Source organism: Rhea americana, unplaced genomic scaffold (assembly GCF_003343005.1).
Source record: "Rhea americana isolate MKP2758 unplaced genomic scaffold, rheAme1 scaffold_70, whole genome shotgun sequence".
Taxonomy (NCBI): Eukaryota; Metazoa; Chordata; class Aves; order Rheiformes; family Rheidae; genus Rhea; species Rhea americana.
The window spans coordinates 2,622,661-2,646,060 of record NW_028186868.1 but is presented as its reverse complement, the minus strand read 5'-3'; the positions used below and the strand labels follow the sequence as shown (position 1 = coordinate 2,646,060).

The 23,400-nt window shown below is 36.3% G+C and overlaps 1 protein-coding gene across 5 annotated transcripts in view; it reads left to right on the top strand.

Annotated features, from left to right (window-relative positions):
* Positions 1-23,400, top strand: part of FARS2 (phenylalanyl-tRNA synthetase 2, mitochondrial) — a 256,063-nt gene that overhangs the window by 5,699 nt on the left and 226,964 nt on the right. For 2 of the 5 annotated variants that reach the window (XM_085321692.1, XM_085321694.1), the window contains exon 2: positions 230-316. The gene's annotated coding sequence lies outside the window, so the exon portion shown is untranslated. Of the gene's footprint in view, positions 1-229; positions 317-12,604; positions 12,625-20,312; positions 20,416-23,400 lie in introns of those variants that run through there. The other 3 variants (XM_085321693.1, XM_085321695.1, XM_085321691.1) reach the window with 3 other exon arrangements.

The window sequence follows — 23,400 nt, the reverse complement described above, 5'->3', positions numbered from 1 at the left end:
TTTCACTATTCTGTCAATACCAATTTTATATTCCTAGAACTCTGGCCAGCATTCATGATAGTGCAGTAATGACACCTTTCTAAATATCTCATGCTTCTGATGGATTTCTAAAATAAGATGAATTGGCTATATTTTCTATATGCCATCATAATTCTGGACTGAGCTTTCCTTTATTTGTTTCTTTTTTTTTAATATATTAGGGATAACTATGCCAAAATTGATCTTTCAGCTTGTCCCTGAAGAGAGGGAAGGAAGTATTGACTAAAGCTGACAGAAAAAGGAAGCAGGCCTGAGAAAAGAACATCTCTACTTGCTGGTAAGTGTTTACTAATAGATTTCACTTTCTGAACCTTTGACCGTGGTATTGCCAGCTTTTTTGGGTAATAAGAGGTTTTCAGGCTTTCCACATTTTAAATAATAATTGTAAGAAAAAGCCTTCATTTTTGAGTTAGCAGCTGCTGAAGACCTTGCTAGATACCTAGATTGGCTTTCAATATAGAATTCACAGGTCTCCTTCCTCCTTATACCAAGACAAAGCAAATAATGAGACTCAAGATAAAGACAGGTACTAATAATATTCTAAAGGATAAATTCTATCACCTTTATGTTGGAGTATGTCCATTTCTTTTAATATAGTCCTGCTGAAGTCCCAGTTACATAAAAAGTTCTTGTTTGGTGTGAGAACAGGTGGCAGAATTAGGTTTCTGTTACTTTACAAACCATTCACAGTTGATTCAAGTTAAAATTTAGTGTAGGACTGTCTGGTGATTGGGGAGTGAGGAGTTCAGTGAGCTTTGCTGAGAGGCAATAGTTATGGTGTTAAAAATCTACCATTAACTTTCCAATCTGTTTTATGTTCTTACCCCAACAGCAGAATGGGGTGAAGGGAATGTATGTCTGTGTCACTTTTTAAATTTTTGTGCCTTAGCTAAAACTATGGATGAGAGTGGATTTAGGTGAAGATGCAGACATACGAAATGGAGCTGCCATTTTTCACAGGATTGGGTTTAACAGCCTGCAGAAAGGTGGGAAAGAAGTAGTTTGAAGTACTGTTCTGCAAGATTTACAACAGTTAGCATCTGGAGTCCTGACTGTCTGTTCCAGAAACTGTGTGATTGTCTTTTAAGGGTATGTGTGGGAAATTTTGCCTAGGATCACTTTTGTCTAAGATCAGTTGTTCTTTTCTGGCTCTGTGCTCACTTTATTATTTTCATTTATTTTTACGCAAGTGATTGCATAATTGTTTAACTTTTGCCTTATTTGGAAATGCTTCCTTGTGAAGTAGAAATTTCCAATTAAAGTGGGAGGAAAAAGAAGATGTAAAGTGTAAATTATCAAAGTTATTGCAAAGTTTTATTGCCCCTTTTAAAACTTTTTTTGTATGATTTGAAAACTGTTTAGATTGTCAAGATTTTGCCAGTGTTCTTATTTTGGGGAATTTCAGGGATTTCTATGCTGTTCTCATTTGTTTTGGCTTAAGCTTAGCCTTTTTGAAAAATTGATTTTAATTTTGATTTTATTATGCTAACTCTTCTTAGGGTAAAAATCTGTATAGTGCATTACCACAGTGCTTCTCTTGGARGTTATTTTCTAAACTGAATAGATTTGGAATTGCACCTGTAAAATTACTGGATGCTGAGGAAATAATTAAATATTAGCCTCTCTATAGGCTACTGTATAACGTAGAACAATTAGTTGCTTTTTATGTTGACATGCTAGCTTTGACAAAATTTCTGAAAGAAAGATGCTCTAAACAGAGAGAGATGTTGCTTGATAAAGAAAATACTAAAAAATAGAATGTGTCTCATTCTGAAAATGCCACTCTTTGTTAGGTCTTACTATAGTATTCATTCTACAAATAGATATTCTACTGAATAAACAAAGACTTGAACTAAATATATGGAAATACATGCTAGTTCTTTTTTTTTTTTTTTAAAAAAATGGATTCCCTCTGTTTGTGGGGGGTGAAGTTTATTTGTTTTGTTTTGTTTTATGATTCTATACAAATGCCGTTTAAAACCTTGTGGAGTCTGATTTCTTCCTTCCATTCATCCTCTCATTCCTCCTTCTTCTACGAATTCCTGTTTATTCATTTGTTAAGAGTTTGTTTGACCTTAGTCTCCCCTGATTGCTCTTAGTTCAAATCCTCAGTGATAGAGCCTGCTAGGTGTGTGTGAAACTTGATCTTTTAGCATGTTGCTGATTTCAGTTCCACAAATGGTTTTAAAGGCAAGTAAGAGATGATTATTAGCTTTTAATTGAAATTCTTCTAGTGTGTAATGGAAGTGGTGCGTTGACTGAAGATAGTTTTGTTATGTGTGACCTTGAATTGTAACAACACCTCATTCTTCATTAATAGTAAAGATTTAATTCTTTGATGTTATTTTCCTTTTCTCCAAATTCCATAGCTGCTTCCATCCGGTCCGTGTGTTTTGTCTTGACTGGCAATGGAAGATGGCAGGATGTTGCCTTTGTTTTCTACAGAGTAGGCTGTGAAATACTTCTGTGTACCATAGTTTGAGRTTTGTATCCTGAACTTTGTTTTTGCTTTTTTCCACTGTGGCTTGCTTTAGAAGAAAGTTATTTTCAAGTATGTGGTGCCACAAAGGAATTCTCTGAGATAACTAAAATATATGGCTTTCTCAAGGCCTTTCAAGCAAAGATTCTCTTTTGTTCTCTGCTCTGTTTTATCTAGAGTTAATATATCAACATTATTAAGCTTTGTAGGATGGTTTACCTGGTAAGTAAGTAGCTGCTTGGGAACCCATCATTCTGAGGTGCTACGAGTCATAGAGCCAAATATATCCTATTTTCTAGCATTAATGACAAAGAAAGAAGTTAGAGTTACTTGTCATGTTCTACTGTAATACTCTCAAATTTTTTTTGTATCCTCTGGTAGCAGAACTGTATGGAGAAACAATTTAAGCCTGCATTTTAAACTATACTTCCCTTACTTTTCTTGCTACTGAGTATCTTGGAACTAGTTCTCCTTTGACACCTTACAGGAAATATCAACATCTTTTGAATACTGTAATGGTAATAGTGTTCACACGTGATCAAGTATAGTATTATAAGGTAGGTGTGCTTGTGCTACAAAGTGCAGTTGTATCAGAAAATTAGAACAGGTTTAAGTTAGTCCATTTTAAAACTTGACCTGCATTTATTTAAGTAGGCAGAACTTTAAACTGAAGGATTTTATTAAAAAAAATCTAATGAATGTTTCTCAATGGCATTGTGTATAATTCAATATCACTCACTGCACTTGAAATATTTTAAAAAAGTATTTTTTTACTTTATGCTTTAAGCATAATCTATTTGTTTATCTAAGAATATGGCAAACATTTCATAATATAAGCAGAATATTTGCAAATCTGTTTTTCTGTCTTTTGGTAACCCTTATGCATTTATGATTGTAGAATACATGAAGTAAAGTTTTAAAACTTTTTAATGGAAGTCAGCAAGGCAGTAAATATGTGTCTTGAGTATGCTTGTTTTAAAAGAGCAAAGTAAGTCTTCCATCTTGTGGGCCAGCAATGTGTAGGAAGACTGATGAGGCTGCACAGAGACTTAAGAAGGTTATGTGGGACCTTGAAGGAATGCATTATCCATCCACTTGCTGTAAATTTTAGGGCTGGGAATAAGAGTAGATTATTTAAAAAAATATATAGAAAATAAATTGTTGAAAGACTAAAGAAATCAAACTGAAAATGTTCAGTAGTGGAGTCTTACTTGGTTTTTATTCTGCCTTCTGAAACTTATGTTGCTGTGAGACCAGCTTTATTGAGACAGATACTATGCGTGTGTGACTCCTGCATCGGAGCTCTTTTTATTGTTTGTGAATCCTACTGTGCATGTACATCCTGCTTTTTGTATAGATGAAATGGGTTAGAATGAACTGTCATATTGTAAATTTGTGCAGTTTTCTTTTATCATCCAGCCACTCAGTACTGCACTATGTCTAGGTTAGTATTTTAGTGGAGGGAATTTCCTTTTTTTTTTTTTTTTGGCCTTACTGGTATCTACCATCCATGTGATTTAGGATGGAATATAAATGATGACATAGAGTCTCTAAGCAGATTCTATCTGCTATAATGTAGTATGTCTTCATCCAGTGTAATATCTGATGTAAGACTTTGGGTTAATGTTTCTTGTGAAATGAAGGGGTCCTTATGCTTCTAGCTCCCATTAGTGCTAATGGGATGCAACTGCCTAGTGCACAGATGGAAGAATAAAAATTCTTGTCATTGTTTTCCAATTTACTCATCAATAGAAAAGGGCTTTGGAAATGGGGAATCATACCAAAACACTAAAGGCTTTTGCATTATGTAAAGAAAAATGTCACAGTAAATAGAATTTACTTCTAGCACAACTTGTAGGACCTCTTTATATGTTTCAGATAATGGGCCTTTATTAAGGAGAGTGAGCCAAGAGCGATGTTTTAAAATGGAGGAGAATCTTACAAATATTGTTCAAGAGCAACATTAGTCTCGGGGTGAATTTATGGGAATCTTTTTTTCTCTTTTTTTTTTTAATATATATATGTAGTATTTTATCCATGATAGTCTGTGTTATTTTGTAGCAATGTCTGGCACTGGATCAGGAATTGAGTATAGAACTGTTTCTTAAAAGTCTGAACCCAGCAAAAAAAATTGCCAGTGTATTTTTTAATTGGATACCTGAAGGTATCTCTGTGGAAGTCTTCTCTGGCAAAGCTAAGCAGAAGAAAGATGGTGAGAATTTTAGTCATTGTTTTCTCACACCTTTCTGTTTAGTCTTGGAAAGGGACTGGGGGAGGAGGAAAGTAAATTGGAGATCATTTCACCTTCAAATTTGGGATTTCAGAGCTCCTTGAGGGAAAATTTTGCTCTGCATGGAAACAAAATCCTACTGCTGTGACTCTCTGGTCACAAGGACCCTCCTGCACAGCCTCTGGTCTTAGTATCTCTGGGGCTTCTGAGTAGCTCCAGCAAAGGAGATCAGAGGTGCGGAAGAAAGGCTGTCACTTCCACATACCATTTCCTTTTTAGCTTTTTATGTAGTTCTGCCAGTGTGGAACAGATGGAGTGCCAGGAGCAGTTCTCTCTGACTTTACCTCCAAAACCTTTTAAACTTGAATGTGGTGAGTTTGATCAAAGAAAGTGTTCCTTTCATTCAGAAATGCATAGATAAGTTTTATTGAAGCTGTGTCTAAACACCGTTTGCCACTTCAGCTTGTGTAGAGGTCCCTATATAGATGGAATGTGAAATTCTAGGCAGAGACACCATTTCTTCTGTCAAAAGCTGACAGCTTAAATATTCATATAACTGACTCTTCTTCAGCAGAAAAGAGTAGTTTTTATTATTTGACTTCCTGTGCAATACTGACTGGATGTGAGACACTGTTTGTATAATGAGTAGTAACAGTGGTGCATATATTGAATACCCAGATGAAGATTTTACTACAACTCCTGTCCAGCTCCTATTTAAATCAGTGAGAGCCTTCAGGCTGATTTGAGTGGACATCAGCTCACAGCCTGATCTCAAGGAGACTTAATCATGTGTCTGTGCAGCATTGGGAGATGAGTTTTAAGGTGCTGAAACCAACTGATCTCATCTTTAACTCATAACAATTTAGTGAAAACTGGAATGTGAAAAAGTAGCATTAACAAGATTTGAATCAAACTTTATTCAGGTATTTTTCATAAATATATTCAATAGTGTATAACTGTCCATCAGATCTAATACATGTTTAAAATCTAATTGCAAATAGGCAGTTATTTGATCTGAACTTTCATGCTATTTTTCCCTTTTTGACTTTAGATTGTCTTTCTGTTAATCTTAGGAAGCCTTTTAAATGTGGTGTACTATTAGCAGTATATCAGACTGTTTGTCACTGCTGCAATATATGGCCATATTTGAGCATGGAAAATGTCAGTGCCACATAAATTTACAATGAGGTTAAACCTGTGTATGAAAGAAATAATTGAAATCTTTTAAAGCTATTAATGTAGCCATAATTGTAGTCTGTTTTCTTTCTAAACCTGGGGTGGCATCTAACATAGCTTTATGGAAAAGGTTGCTTAATTATATGTAATTCATTTAAAATTCAGGTCTGAGAGAAGATACGAAGTCTAGAGACTCATACGAAGTCTACTTTTCATACTGTTGGAGTGCTTTTGGTAAAGAAGAGGATGGAATAGCAGCTAGCTACCTGGAACAGATCCATAGCTCCTCAAGTTAAATGGATTTTTTTTTTCCCATTGGCCTGCACTATCCTTGGATTTAATGATAAGCTTGGGAAATGATGATATGTTGACCTTTCTAGTGTATTACCTGCTGAGATAGTAATTATATAAGCCAACATATTTACATACCTATGATATCGCAAGTGTGGAAATACACATGGTTGGCTTTTGTATTGCTGGGCCTTTATTTAAGAGATGTTTTTACTGCTAAACCCTTTTTACTTTTTTCCTTGTTAATTACATAACATCACATCTGATCATCTTATATTACATACAAAACAGATCTTTTTCTATGTAATTGAAAATATTTTTATGGTAAAAAAGAGAGCAGATTAATTATGACTTTTTGGATATCYACTTCTTAACTGTACATAGGGCAATGACATAATCCGTTTTTAACGTTATGGGTTAGAAATAGTACTTCATGATAAATTTTCTTTGCCTGAGAGTAGAAAGGAAGTTCTCTTAATGTCAAATGCATAGTTGTGTGATAATGTATGTTTTTATCATGGATTGTAATTAGAAGATCCCTAGTAATGTTGTCATTTTATTATTTTTTGTTGTTGTTGTTTAAATTGTATAAAGCAGTGTAGCATCATGTTTGGAGGTGTCTTTAAATTTATGTAACTTTGAGGGCCAACCAGGGGAAGCTTCTTTGCATAAAGCCAAGTTTATAGCAGTTTTGTAGGCTAGGACATTATGCAGTCATTGTGCAAAGTAGCCAAATGTTTGTTTTTCTTTACCGTACTCAAATTTCTATCACATTTATTTGTACTATGTTGCACCTTATTAGGTGAACTATCCCGGTGCTTCGGTTGTGACAGTTTATGAAACAAGATAGGTACTGTTCAGTGTGAGGAAGGGTGATGGGAACTGACTGCGTGTATTTGCCCTGGACACAGAGATTCCATGTAGATGAGTCCTTTATTTGCTTGCAAATATTGGCCGATACTGTTGTGAGCCTGAATAATTTACAGTCTAAAGTCTGTGAAAGCTACCAGGCTTCTTATGCATTAGCGGCGTAGGTTGGAACAATAGGTGTAAATACCAAGTTAGGAAGTAGCGTGTTACCTTGTATCCTTTTCAATTTAATAGTTGTGTAACTAGCCACAAATCTATTTCTTGGAGTTGTTTATGCATTCAATAGTTTGCACCTAGTTTTCAGGCAAATTGGGATTCTCTAATGTTCTCAGCTGTGTACTTGTCAGTGAAAACTCAACTCAAAAAAATGAGGTCTACATCAGCCAAAAAATATTAAAAGGAACTTCAGATTTTTTTCACAGGGACATTTAAGAACTACTGAGGCAACGTCAAATATTATACCAGCAAGATGCTGAGGTTTTATATGGCTATTTTGTCTGATACTTTACCCAAAAAAAAAAAAAAAAAGAAAGAAAAATGTTTCTGTAGCAACTGAGCATAACACAGAACATACGCATGTTTGAGGCAGACATTATGTTCTTAAATAAGCACAACATACGTTCAGACCACACTGATGCAAGAATGTTTGTTACTTACAAAGATTCTGGAGGGGCAAATATATCACAAAAATAGCCCTGTATGTATTAGGGAATAATTCAGGCCTGGGGAGAGGAATGGAGTAGGTGACCTAAGTTACTGTTTTTTGTTTCTAGCTTCTGATTGATGAGCTCATATTAGATCTACTTCTGCATTTGTATTTGAGAAGGGACCTAGGTGAGTAACTGTTCAACTTACTAGTAACTTTTCTGGAAGGAAAACTGTTTTTCTGAGGTCTAAGTCTGAGAAACAGGAGAACTGAGAACATTCATTCTACTGTTTTGGTATCCCAAGGGAGTAAAAATGCAGAAAAACATATTATTTAATGTTTATCTGATCTAGCGCATTTCTAGCTATTTATTTCAGGTCTAAAAAGAATGTTTCTTTTTGATAAAGATTATCTTATGCAGTTTAATGTTTTGAATGTTACTAGTTTTCTAACTGATTTGCATCAAGTGGTGTTGTGTGGTGACAGTCATCAGGCTGGTTCTGTGATGAGTGAAATGAGACACACATCTTGCTTGCCTGTCTTGAAACAGCATAGTTAAATGATCAAGGTATTATTGTACATGTTGGGAAAACTTCTTTTTTTGAGTCTGACTCTGTCACAAACCTACTATTAGATCACTGCTACAAGATTTTCAAGGATTAGAGTACATATCTGACCCTACTGATTAGGGATTGAGATTGGTTTCATATGTTGGAAAATGTCAGTTCATCAACTTTTATGTCTCTAATGTAGCTTCTTGTTTCCAAGTTGTGTACTGTTTCAAAAATTATGGTCCTTACTGCCATACCTCCCAACACTTGGGCCTTTAAAAAGCAGTAACTCTCATACTTCTGCCCAGGGTCTCCCACAGGGAAATATGAGGTTTGCTTGTTACGCGACTGCTCTGTGTACATATGAGTTGACTGTACAAAGTCTACTCAGTAATGCCTATGCATCCGAAGTGAAGTGCAGTGGGAGCTTGTTGGAGACTTCTGGATGATAGTCAGTCTCTTCACACTTACACCCATTGTAGCTTAATGACAGCAGTACGTATTCTGGATGAATGATATTCAAAGAAGTGAGATAGATGGTACGTAAGTGTAATTTGTCCCAAGAGTGGCAGATTAGCTGTGCATGCCTTCTCAGTGAGCTTTACCAGTGAGAATAGACTAAAGTTTTATCATTTACAAGAACCAAAATGCTTCTTTCACTTAATCTGTTGTTATTTTTTGCAGTAACTTTTTGAAATCACTGTTGAATTGAGCTTAATGTTCTTTTTTTGATTTTTAAAACTGTATTGTAAAGGAAGTGAGGGCTATGAGGTGGTGTATGTATTTGTACATCTACTGTCAGTCCTCCTTTTTCCATTTATTTCTGGTCAAATTTYGTAAGGCAGGTGTAGATCTCAAAGACAGCAGGTTACGTGTGTTGTGTGAGAATAAAGGACTTAGTAAAGGAGAAAGACCCAATTAATGCTTCAGCTGAAGCACAGGTAACAGGATGAATCTGTTGATTCAGTGATTCTTTTCACTGAATCTGCAAACAAGCTTTGCCTCCAGACACATAGAAAAAAAAGTTTTGCTGGTTATGCTGCTTTCAGAAAAGCTTTCTCTAAACTGCTTTCAGTCCTGAGAATGAATTATGCTTCATTGGCTGACACATCTTAGATAAGTGGGAAAGAGAATAGGGCTATCTGAAATATTTTCAAAGGATCAAGAATGGATGGTTTATGAGTAAAAATGCATATGTTGTCTTTCAGGCTATTTTAGAAGAGTAGTGCATGTCTACAAGTAGGACTTGAAACAGAAGAGGTTGTTTTTCCCACTTCTGAAGATCATTATCAAATACCGTGTTTTTGTAGAAATGGTAACCAACCTTAAATATAAGCTATTATATTGCTACAGGTAGAGAAGGCTTCTTAAACAATAAAACTTACATATCTACTTTTTTTTAATAAAGTATCACTATGTGTCTTTATCTGAAAAAATGCATCATAGCTTGTCRTATATTTACCAGCTTACCTCCTCAAATTAACATCTGTCAGCATTGCATGAGGTCTTTGATGAATTATCTTTACATGAAAGCTGTTCTCATTTTGCTGTTTTAAATAGCTTGTCAGAACTAGTTTCTGATACAGAAGTAATCTAGGTATTTGAAATATAAATCTAGAATTAAGTCATTCTGCAAATAGAAGTCTAAGAAGTTGATTAATCTTTGATTTTTGAGGATTCTAGTTATTTGATTCACTGTAGATCATAATGTATTCTTCCAGCATATTTTCTTCCTTCTCAGTGCTCTGGATAATCAGTTCTCCAGGAGAGTTCTATCCTCTTCATAGCACAGAGTTGCCAAGTCCATCTGTGTGTTGGTAAGTAGACATGGAAGGAAAAGAAAGAGTAAGGCATTCGTAATACATTGTGCATTTTACCTCAGTCAGAGACAAGGAAGATAGAAGCAGATGTATCAACACATTTCTCAGGTCTTAGAAAGCTGGTTTACTATCTATGTGACTTGTTAAGATACCTGTGCACCTTTCAATCTTTGCCAAGTTTTACATGAATGGTATTCTCTGCCTGTTTTCCGTTCTAGAAGAGACGGTTTAGAGAGATATGGCAGAGGTTTGGTTTTTGTATGTTAGTGGGTGAATATAGTGTGCATTCCTCTCCGTATGAGGAACTCATGGAAGAGAGAGTGCATAACTTCTGATTAGATTAGTTAGATTGCCCAGATAGGTTGTGGATCTCAATCCTTGGAAGTGCTCAAGACCCAGGTAGGCAAATCCCTGAGCTACCTGATCTGATTAGACTTAACTTGAACGAGATGTTAAACCAGATGACCTCTGGAGGTCTTTTCCAACGTAAATTATTCCATGATTCTGTGAACTACAGAAGTGTGTATTCACTTCTAAAGGAGGCTGCTTCTAGAGTCATCACTGTCTTTGGCAGGAATAAGACCAGATAGGCCAAGCTCTGTGGCTGTCCAACTCTTACTGTCATTAGACTTTGCTTTCCTTGGGGGCAGTTTTGCTCCCTCAGCGGACTGTAACTCTCATGAGAGATTACGAAGTGGATGTTAGCCCCTCACCATCACTGATGCACTAATTCTGTGGAGAACTTATAATTGAGTTTTTAAACAAAGATGTATATAGTGTAAGCAGCTGGGACAGGAAGGAGAATTCCAGTTGCTATCCCAATTGGCTCATGGTTTTTGGATCATATTTTTGTGGAACTCAGACTTCTTTCTGGAGTGGAGTAAGCTGCACTGGATGAACTCAGAGAGAGGGAGAGGGAGAAAGAGCAAGCGAGCACTCATGAGTGGTATCCTGAAAGCAGAGTTCAACAAATACCCGTTTACTTAGCTCTACAGTTTTGGAAGGGAGTTAGTGTTCCATTTCTCTGATCTTCCAGTTGCACTGAGAAAGCTGTTCCTGCCTGTTACCCATCACCAGTAAAAGGAAGCCACAGGATAAGCAGCAGTTAGTTACTCATTTTGCAAATTGGAGATACTAWTTTTTCTCAATTTTTCCCGTTCCAGGGTCAATTACCCCAATTCAAAAATGTGGAGAAATGTAACTCTTACTCTATTTTCTGTATCTCTTTCCTGTTGCTTCTACTGAAGCTTTTTAGAACATATGTGAGGTACCAGAAGATATTACATTACTTTGTGTGTGCATGTGCAAAAGAATGATTTTTTTTTTCCCCCATCTTCATTCCCCATGTGCAGATGTGCATACATGAACACAAACCTCGCTGTAACAAAACAGTCTGCCTGGTGAAGATTGTGGCTCAGAGGATGGTCAGGCCAGAAACTGCACTGCACTCAGATGTCTRCTTTTTTACTGGAAAGATTTGAAGTGATTATATTTAAAAAAATTGCTAGTAATTTCAGTTTTGAATCATTTATCATTACTTGAAATGTGAGATGYTGTGTAAAAATAAGACCACAAGCCAGTATTTTAACTGGCTATCCTTCAAGATGCTGTCCTGCCAAGCATATATTGAGTAATATATTTGCATTATGGAGTAATTTTTCACTCAAAATGAATACTTTCTTGTACCTATTACTTGTAGCTGACAAACTGTACCTGTCCAGAATATCACTGATGATATCTAAAAAGATCTGCTCACCAGATGCGGATACAAAATTTGTAGAAAATCGTGGTGATATTGCCTGCTGATTGCTACTAGAGCTGCCTATTTGATGACTTGGCCAGCACTATTTGATATTTATAACCTGTGGTTTGCATTTGAAACAGGGCTCTTCAGCTCTTATCCTCTTAGGAAGCCACTACATTTCCAAGGATAGATGTGGAGCATCCTTTCTCTAGAAAGTTTTTTATGGTCATTCTTGAGGGTAGGGGCCTGTGTTCTCTATACTGATCCTGAACAAAAATCCTAGGTACAAATAACCTMCATCCTGGGAAATGTGCTCCAAGCTCTGACAACTGCTATGTAATGCTATGCAATCCTTGTGTCTTTTAGTCATCGCTATGATCTCTTCTTATGAAAGGTAATAAATAATATAARTAACTTTAAAAGCTTGATTCTAAATATCCAGGGGTAATGGCTCTGGATCAATTTGCTGCTAAGCCCACTCTCTGCCACTGGTTAGTAGTAAGATACTGTCTCACAAGTGGTATGAAAACCTTAAAACCCTCCTTTTCTTGGGTTCTCTAGATGCTATAGAAAAGGACATTGTTAGCTTCAGAAGCGAGCATTTACATTTACACCTTTGCTCTCTTTTTGACTATTGCAAGAACAAAATGGACTATTTATTTTCGCAGTGAAATGCCATGTGCTCCAAGATGAAATTAACTCAGCAGAGGAATGAAGAACCACAATGAGCAACTCTACACAGATGACCTATTTGCTGAAAATAATTAAGGATGTCTGGGTAGCTGAAAACTTTCATTTACTGTGTGCTAAAAGGAGCATCTGGTTTGTTTTGCTCATTTGTTTTGCTCATAGGAGGTTCCTCGTTTTCTAAGCCAACCAGGAAACTATAAGAATTATTTAAGCAAACGTCTCCCAAGAGCACCAAGATAAGGCCAGATAATTAAATAGATTCGTAAGCTTAGGCTGAAGAGGTTAAAAACAAAAACGACTCCCCAATTCAGCTGGCACACACAGTTTCCTGGTATAGGAGGACAGAGACCTGCCTGATACTAGGGTGGTTGAACTCTGCCAGCATTAAGTCTGTTGTCCTGGAAAAACTCATATGTTTCTGAGGTAGAACTGGAGTTGAAATAATCTAGTGCCAATATGAACAAATATTTCATTCATTTTGTTTGTTCTTCCACTGTGGCTAAAATAATTCAATTTTGGAAGCATCCCCTCTTAGGAAGAAATCTTTTCAAGCAAGTAAATGTTGTACTTTTAAAGCTATGGTCCAAAAAATACCTGTGTTTGTGAGCAGAAATAAGCCAAAATGAGCTTACTAAAAATATTCAGCGATACTTGCAAAAACTGAGGYTTTTTGTGCTTATTGTGACATTGATTCCCCAAATGTGTAAATTCGGTTTATATAAAAGTTTTTCTTTTTTTTTCTCCCCCTTCTGTCTTCCAAACTACTGATCCTTCRGGCTCTGTTTCAGTATTTAAATTGGAATGGATCTCTTTGCTGGTTGTAATTAAATAATGAGAGTTTCCAGAAGTATAACTGTTGTGATTGGACTAGTTACCAAGTTCCTTATCTTCAGAGAGGCTGACAATGACTGATACTGCATCTGGTAACCTGGGATGGGAAGGAAAACTCTTCTTTTGCAGTGCAGTGAGCAGACACTGAATAATTCTGAATAGGTTTAACGAAAAGGTCTGCTGAACAGAGCAGTACTGTTTTATGGTTGCTATGTAAAGTAAAAATTCATCTCAACAGAAATTATAGCAGCTCAAAACCTGAATCTGATTCAGCTGAGATAAATAGAAATGTTACTTCCTAGAGAGATGTTCAGAATTCTAGAATGTTGAAATATGTTGAGGTTGGGGTAGAGTAATTCTTACTAACTGGCTCTGCTMTATTAAATGTGAATGCAAGGCAGATTAAAAAACTAAAATGCAATTTAAAATTAAGACCTAGTGAATTGCATCAGGTTGTGCTGCTGTCATGCACATTTGCTTTCTAAGAAAATATTGTGAGATTTTTTTTTTGAGCAGATTTCTAGCACAGTGAAATGTTTTTGAAGGTTAGGAGTTTATAGTTAGCAGTGTATCTACTTAGCTGATTACTTTTTCCTCTTAAATAAATCAAGAGTGACATATATACTACAGGTAGGATGCCCTGCTCTGCAGATGAATCTGGTCAGCAAATGGTTGGAGAGAAGGGGAGAAAAGGAAGGAAAAAAAAACTTGGTAGGCTGTGTAACTATTGATCAATGATATTATATGTAGTTGTACTTTTTTTTCTTTTCACAGTGAGAACAATTTAATGCTTGTAARATTAGGAAATGTGTGATATGTTTAAATAGCTTTTGGATTAGGCTGTTTCAGAGGTTCAAGGTAAAACCTTCACCAGTGGGTACAATATCCTATCCAAGGCCTTGCTAAATCTATTTGGCTGTGGGCATTATCTGCCTTTCTTCTTTCCTGCAGTGTGYGCAAAGTGTATCTGCCATGGCAATGTGCCTTACTCATACCGTATTGAAAACAGATGATTTAAAAACAAGATGTAGTAAATTAAGAGGGAAGAGAAAGGGATATTTTGCTACTAACATATTGGATGATTAGCATTATAATAACTTTAACTTTTCTCCTGATGCATTTTTATAACAGACATTAAAAATTAAGGATCTCTGTTTCACATGCAAGTTTTTAGTGATGCAGGCTTGCTCTAAATGTTTCAGAAAAATATTTATTTAAAAAACAACTGTTTATATTGGATTAGAAAGTGGATGTCTTGTGAATAATGCTGTAGTTAAAACTATGTAATACGACCTCAAGAGTTTACTGGCCATGGTGGAAGGCTTTGTTCATTTTTGTTTAAGCAGAATTTTATTTGACATTGTATCTGAGATTTCACCCTCTAAACCCTACACCCACAGTATTTCAAAAAAATGTGGTCAAGTTCATGCATGAACCAAATCACATTAGCTTTTTGTACATGTTTAGTCGCCCTCTAATGCAGTGTTACAGTGTTAACTTTTATACTTCAGCTGAAAGGGCTGAGTTTTGCGACTGGTACAGTTAAGGTCTTAGCCTCGAGACTTTAGGAATCATGTGTTTCACTTCAGTCTCAGGAACAGTAAACTTGTTAAATTTTGTAGCTCTTGCTGAAATAGAAAATTTTGAGGACAACTAAGTTTAAAGAAATTTCTACAAACAAAATAATCTAATACTTGTTGAAGAAGTGAATATCCTGAGCATTAAATTGAAAAAATAAATACATTTTAAATGATGCATAAATTTTTTTGTATTGCACCCCATGCAGTATCTATTAACTTGGCTAAAATATGGACAATTTTGCAACTGCTGCTTAGAAGCTCTTTAAAATCAAGACCCAGGTGTTATATTAACTTTTTTAAAAGAATTCTGTCCTTTATAAAAGTGGGCTTTTATGGAACTTGGGTCTGTATAAAAACATGTTTGGTCATATTTTGTGATTCATATTTCCTCAAAAATGGGTTTTGTTTAATTTTCTTATCATACATGTTTAAGCATATTTTATATTTAATTCTTGCTCATTTTTGCCATGTGAGAGGCAGAGTTTAGCACCATACATTTATGTGTAAGTTCTAGTGCAAATAAGCAATGAAACTAAAGTGATATGATGACTTATATATTGCTGAGATGGTTGTGAATATATAAAGGCTTGTCTTATTCTGGAGAACATTATGAGAATCTGGACAGTTCTATGTGATTGAATTGCTTTTATTGAGGTGGTTGAATGGATGATGTCAAACTAAACTTTTTTTTTCCGCATGAATTTGTCACATTTGAAAAGGAAATACAGCTCTGAATCAAAAGGTCAGCTTGGAAATCTCAAATTTGGAAAGTTTGACTTTCTGCTCCAAACTCTTATGCCTTCATTCATTGTTCTTGTAAAAACAATGTTTGGCAGCTGATAAAGGTTAGTGCTAATAAAGAAGCATTTTGCTTTCAGACTTACAAAGGCAAACAAACCTGTATGTTTTCGTTTTCTCTGTCATCTATTTCTTTGTGTAGTGATACTTTGAGAGGCCTGAGTACTTGCCATTCCACCTTCTGCTAGCTGTAATCTGCTTTCTCAATCTGCATTTAGAATCAGCTGAAGAATGGCCCTTAGTGGCATTGTGGGCGGCCAGCTGAGGAGGTATGGTCAGCCAGCACCATTGCTCACTTCTTGAATGGAGACACTTGCAGCTGTTGTTATCTCCAGAGAGATACTCGGTTCTTGAATTTCGAACGGCCTTCCTGTTTACGGCTTTACTATCAGTCCTTTCTGTTGGCCAATCCTTTCTACCTAAAGTTATTTTGGAGGCAGTGATAATTACAGAGGTTTTGATTATTTAAGGCATTGGTGCTTTCTGCTGTCATTATTTTTTACAGTTACTGCCTGGCTGTGTGCTCCCAAGGATAATCTTAAAGCATTGTTGTCTTCAGAGCAAGTAGTTGTAAAGCCTTGTGTGGCCCAAATAAATACTTGAAATAAACAGGTCTTCTGAAGGCATGTGAGTAGTGCTGAGGGTTGTATTTTCTTATATATATATATTTTTTTTCCCCAGTGAGGGATATGTATTAGGGTGAGCAGATGGGCACTCCTTTTGGCGTTCATTGATAAGCCAGCTACCTGTCCAGGTGGCTCTACAAAAATGATAACACTATGGCATTGCTCCCATTTTATTTTTATTCCTCTCAGAYTAGTTAGTCACCTGTCTCTGTTCTCCTCATTCAAAGCCATCTGCTGGAATTTTTTCCTTCTGTTTTCGGTTGTTCTCTATTCTAAAGTCACTGAGGGATCTCCAGTAGCGGCCAATACAAAGTTTTTCACGTTTGCTGAATACTAGGCTCAAGCTTATCTTCCCTTTGTCATCTTCTCTGTAGCCTGGTTCTGAGTTTTATTTGCCCTAGACTGCCCTTACAAAATAGTTCATGCTACATTAGTTCATTCTTATGCTTGCTTACTAGACTACTGTACCACCTTTCTTTGTGAATATAGCAGTACACTTACTTTTTATATTGAAATATTGAAAGAATTAGCGGCAGGTGAGATATTGGGAAGGATGGATATCCTCTGTTGTATTTTTTCATCACAAGGCAACAGAAAAATAGAGATTTTATGCACGGAATTGAATAAACTGCAAGCTTTATCTATACAGAAATACATTTCTAAAAGTTTAATCAGTAATGAATTCTTTTCTCTGAAGAGATGAGACAGAGAACATGGTTCTAAAGTAAAAAACATCTTACTATGAGACTGTCTAAACCATGTTAGAGCTAGCTGTGTATGACTGTCGCATACCTTTCTCAGAATCATGAGCAGGCATCTTTGAAGCAGGCTAATAGCTTCCTTTTCCCACTTCCTATTCCTATTGAAATCTCCTTGTGTGGGTATCTGCATTAGGATAACTGAGCCCCATATTTTTAGCAGGTCTTTGCAATGCATTTTTTTTGTGTATTAGTTTTAAGATTTATCAATTGGTTGGATTTGAGAATGGGATCAACAAAAGGCATATAGCTGATATGAGACCAAACAGCCTCTCTGGCCAGGTCACTGTTTTGGCACTTTGTTCCCCTGTGCTTTACTCCTCTTTCTTCTTTCTGGCAAACTCGTTCTCCTTCACTTGTCTCGAAGGGCTAGGCCATGTGGATGGAGAGAGGGAAGTCCTCTGCACACTGACCTGSAGAACTGGGCTCTCCTACAAAGAGCCGCTCCTATCTCAGCCCTTTCCCAATGGCAAAAAAAAATAAGTGCTTGATAAGCCCCTTTGAGGACAACTACACTGGTGTTTGTGCTATGTGATTTTTAGGTAAGACAACTGAAGTGGCTCTACCTTTGATTAAAAAAAAAAAAAAAACTTTCTGTTGAATCTTACCTTAATCCTTCGCAAATCCTACTAAAATTGATGGATCTTCTTATGCAGTGAGGAACCAAAGTGTGTGYAAACTGCTCAAATTTGAACCATAAAAATGAACTCACAAGCTGTTCTCTCAGACTACTTCAGAGAGAGCTCAACTTCCCTGTATGCTAGCGGTTTGGAGAGTGGGTAATTTTATATCAGGCCTGGTTCCTAGATTTCCATCTGTGATTGCAAATTTTGTTCTCTAGTATGTAACTAAGACTGATGGGGGCAATTCTAGGAAAAAAATCAATATAGATTAATATATAGCATAACATTAAATGTTTCTAGACATGTTATCTCTTGTCACAAATATAGGAGAATAAGAAATTTGATCATACTGAGCTGAGAGTTAGTTGTTTGTTACTTGCTGGCTGTTAAAGTTATTGTATTGTACTACACTTAAGGTTTGGGAACACTAATATAACCTGGTGATAGTACTTTTTAAGAATATACAGTTTGAGTTTCCGTTCTAGTTCCCCTTTCTTGAGGATTTTTACTGGAAACCAATAGAAATATAGATCTTTTTTTTCCTTGCATACTGTCTGGAATGTCTTGTTCTTCCTCTCCCTTCTAGATGTTATATTATTAGTGCATCCTTCTGCAGCTCTGGCTCCTAGATGCTTTTATTGGTTATACACCAGATTATTGGGATGCAGAACATTACCAGATCTTTCTTATCTCATGGCCTGCTTCCAGCCCTTTTTCCCCCGTCACGTTAAATGTATGATGCCCCCTTACCTGTACTATGTATTGATAAATGAAGTTTTTGGAAGTTTATCTTGCCTTCACCCGCCTATTAAAGGAAATGTATGAGTACCTCATTATTCTCATTACAGTTGGTACATTTTTTTCTAACCTATCTTTATGTCTGTTCTTGTTTTGTTGTTTTAATAATAGTGATTGCCAGTGATATAGAAAGCACCAAGATAAATGTCAGATGATAGATTGAAGGAGGTTAGGGAGTGATCAGTTTTTTGACTGGTTAGTGTGAGGTTTTATTTGGGTTTTGTGTGGGGTGATTCACTCCCCACCCCGGGTGTATAGTGAAATATTTAACTTGAGATTTATATTAACAGTAGAATGTTGTAATCTGTCCAGTCTGTAATGGCTTGAACCCACTGAGAACTGATGTGAACTGCAGCAGTTACAGCTACTAGATAATCAAGAGTGAAATTCGTAGATATTTACATATATTTACATTTTTGCATGTTTTTTACAATTGTTCTGCAGACCAGTTTGCTCTGGTGAATGACATTCTATCCATGACTTTGGACTCTTTGTAACCGATTGTTTCTCTACTCAGTTACTGTTTTTGACCTCGTCACATATCTATAAATTGAGCTTTAAACTACAGTAATCAGACTGAAGCAATGATGGTGGTAGTTTATCATTTGTGATGGAGAACTATGTCAACAAGGTTGAATTTAACTTGATCTCAGTGATTTTTTTCTCCTAATGCCAGTACAAAAAATGATCCTTTTCCATGCTTTCTGGAGTAACTTCTGTACAAAAAAGAGTCCTCCTAAGTATCTAGATTCTAACACTGGTGCTCTGGACTAGTGAGCAGTGATATACATTCTATCTGTGTCAGATAGAACAGCTTGAGGAGCTAGCTATATATATGTTTCATCACTGGAGTCCAAATCATTTTTATTTCAGTACTTTAAGTTCCTCCATCTCAGGTATATTGCTTGTATGGAAAAGTGTGTAATTGYATTCTCTGGCTTGCCACTAACCTTCAGAATGAGGCTGCAATGGAATCACAGTATGGATAGGTAAAGAACATTTAGATTTTAATGCAAAGCTGACTGTGGCAGCTGAGGACCATGTGTGTTCCTCATGCTACCGTATTTCTCACAGTTCATTTTCTGTTCCAACTTGAACCTGCAGAGAAATCTGCCTTAGAGATGTAAAATAGGCCCTATTCTGGAAGAAGGTTGAAAATGTAGATCCCAAAGCAGTGATCAGTAACAGGTGCATCCCTGCCTTTTAAAAGTAGAGCACAACTGGTCCAGTATCTAATGCAAGACGTATATAATGAATTATTTCCTTGAATCAAGACTGATATGTGTCACTAATGGCACTCAAGCGTTTCTACATTCTTTTAATAATTTAGAAATAAAACAGAATCTTAAGAGAGGAACAAATCAATATGGTCAAAGAGTAGGTATTCACCATAATGCTTTGTGAATGAGCATCTTTGACACTTCTTGTATGAAACTTGCACATGGAGGTAAATTTGAAAGAGTATTTGTCAGTTTTGAATTTCCCTTGCTGCTGTTGCACATCTTTACTTATGTTTAAAAATTTCTCTTTTACTGCTGGTCTTCTGCTTGGTGTTTGTTTAAGGAATTGGGCTAAGTCCTTCTGTCAGTTAAACCAGTGCAGCTACATGAAACATCTGACCCATAGGTCAGTGTACTGTCTTTTACTCTCATGAATGGTTGAGATACTGAGAGTATGATCTACAGAAGAATTGCTGCATGGTGGAGAGGTGATGGAATGCTAATATGGGAATTTTTTGAATAAAACTTACATCTTATTTCAGAAAGAGAGGTGACAATAATAATATTAAATGACTACAAAGGCCTGGAACTTGGAACTTCACTCTGCTCTGAAATTCATCTTAAGGAAGGTTATCTAGAGGGAAGGTAAGTAGATGGTGTTGTGCACGAACCTTTTGTAGCTTTGTAGCTCCTTAAAATATACATTTTTTTTCTCCTTCTTATTTTTGTTACTAATATCAAATAGTAAAGTCCAATCATTAGTGATGTGTAGGTAGCATTGTATTGTTTAGACTGACAGTATGAGTAGGACAGTCAGGGGGATTTCGTCTATTCTTTCCAGTAACACTCTGTCCTGGACAGAAGTATCTTTCACAGAGACATCCAGTCCCAGTGTGAAGACTTCAGTTAATGGAAACAGTATCACATATATTCTTAGGTAATTTCAAAGAGTTTCAAAAAAAAAAAAAAAAAAGAAAGTTTGGACAGTAATTGGACAAATTCCTCAATCAAGTAGAGAAGAATGTAAGATAGTAATGGCTGGTTATCAGTTACATATACATGTATAAAACTTGTATGTGTATATAAGTATATAAACAGCACTGACATGAATGACTATCTGCTGCAGCAAATATGTTATCACCTCCTGGGTAGCATCTAGCTGCAGTCTGAAATCAATTACTATAACTGTTAGTAAACTAGGAAACCATTCCATCTTGATCCTTTTCCCTACCCCAACTTTTCCAAACTAATGTTTTTCATTTCCAGATGTATCCCTTTACATAGTATCTGTGGCTTGGGCTTTTCTTGTCTTTTCCTCCTTCCTCATAGATCACAGAATGGTTGAGGTTGGAAGGACCTCTGGAGATCGAGTCCAACTCCGCTGCTCAAGCAGGKGCCCGTAGAGCACATAGGACAGGATCACATCCAGCTGGGCTTTGAGTATCTCCAGAGAAGGAGACTCCACAGGCTCTCTGGACAACCTGTTCCAGTGCTTTGTCACCCTCACAGTAAAGAAGTTTATGCTTATATTCAGATGGAACTTTCTGGCTTTCAGTTTGTGCTCGTTACCTCTTGTCCTGTTGCTGGGCACCACTGAAAAGAGTCTGGCCTATCTTCTTGACACCCTCCCTTAAGATATTTGTAGACTTTGATAAGATCTTCTTCAGGCTAAACAGGCTCAGCTCTCGCAGCCTTTTCCCATAAGGAAGATGCTCCAGCCCTCTGATCATCTTCGTAGCCCTACACTGGACTCTCTCCAGTAGCTCCATCTCCTAATGGAGTCTCTCCTGATGAACCCAGAAGTGGACGCGGCACTCCGGATGAGGCCTCACCAGGGCTGAGTAGAGGGGCAGGATCACCTCCCTCGACCTGCTGGCAACGGTCTTCCTAATGCACCTCAGGATACCGTTAGCCTCCTTGTCTGCAAGGGCATGTTGCTGGCTCATGGTTAACTTAACTTGTCCACCAACTGTTGATGTTGAAAGTGATCAGAGTGCTCCCATATATTCAAGCCAAACTTACAAACCATACGTGCTTCATTTGCAAGAAATGTCARTTAGACTTAATCATACTTCCCACTGTCAGAACTTGTTCTTGAATTTCATATGTGATAAACCTAATTAAGTTATTCATTGATAGCTTCAAAACATAATTTTGTTTTGTATTTGTATTTGAAACAAAGTCTTAATGTTGGTGATTGCAGTTGCCATCTGCCTTAGCTTAAGGCAGCTCTTTAGCCTTCAGTGCCCTGTTTCATGATAGTATCTCTGTTTTACAAACTTAAAATGTTTGGAAATAACAAGGTTTTTAAAATAATATACTTGGGGACTTTTTGCTTGCTTTCTGTTTTTGGACCATTGCAAATTCACATTTCGAAGCTCTTTTCATAAGGAGTATATGCTTATAAAATGAAAATAAAATAAAAGCTGAAGTTCTGTTGTCAGCTGAAATTTTTAAGTAGAACGCCAGGTGATATGAGATGCTCAGTGAAAATGTGACAATGAATGTACAGGTATTGACAGAAACCTTTATTTTTTTAATTTTGTTTTCTGAATTTGGAAGAAGTGCATTTRTTGCCAATCAGTTTTCCTATCTGTGCACCACTGACATAGTCTCATAGTCTCAAAAACAGAAAGACAAACTTATCTTTAGATTCTTGACTTATATCTGGTTGTTTCTTTCTTTCTTTTTTTTTTTAAACAGGATCAAGAAAAAAAATATCTTCAGCCTTCAAGAAAATGCAATTTCCTTCCCTTTTTTCTTTTTCCAAATATCAAAAAGAAAAAAGTTTCCCCCCCCCCGAAACAGATAAACAAAGCAATCAACAACAACAAAAAAGCAACCTTTTTTTTTTTTTGGACATTTTATACCAATGTGCTAGCACCTTTTGTCATTCTAGAATGACATTCTAGAACTTTACAGACTTTCTAAAGTAGTTAKTTAGCAATTTAGCAATATTGCTACTAGTTAGTAGCAATTTAGGGGACACATACACAGCTACTTAAACCTATAAACTGTAATGGGAGGCACTTCTATTAAAGCTTATGGTGTGTGTATATATAAAGGCATTAAAGCATTATAGCTATTGTTCCTGCCTTGGGAAGGAATGGTAACGTGCTCAAACAAGAAGGGTTACTCTTTCTTTCTTTCTTTTTTTCTTTTAATGCTTCTGAAATGAAATTACTGATTACTTGTGGACTTTTGATAGAGTCCTAAATAAAGAAATGAGCAATAATTAAACAGGAGCTGCATGCAGGCTATTGCAGTAAATAGAGATAAGCATTATGCCAGCAGAAAATAGATGTAGCAAAGAAATATTTATTCTGGTGGGAGATGTATGTTGTCTCCATTACAAGTTAATCTGAGGCCAAAAAAGAGAAGAATTAAAACTTTGGATGGTATTGGCCTCACAGGGCAAGAACAACGTTTTTGGTTGTATTTTCTGGTATTTCAGTTTCTATTTTTTTTTTAAGTTTGGTTAATGTATTATGCAAATCACTTAAGGCATCTTGGAGGTTAGTCTACTCTCCTGTGGCTTCCAACATASCTGAGAGAGAGAAGATTCTCCAGAGAGTGCCTCAAGTGAAAAAAAAGAAATCTTTATTTAGTTGAGAGACGGAAAACTATAGT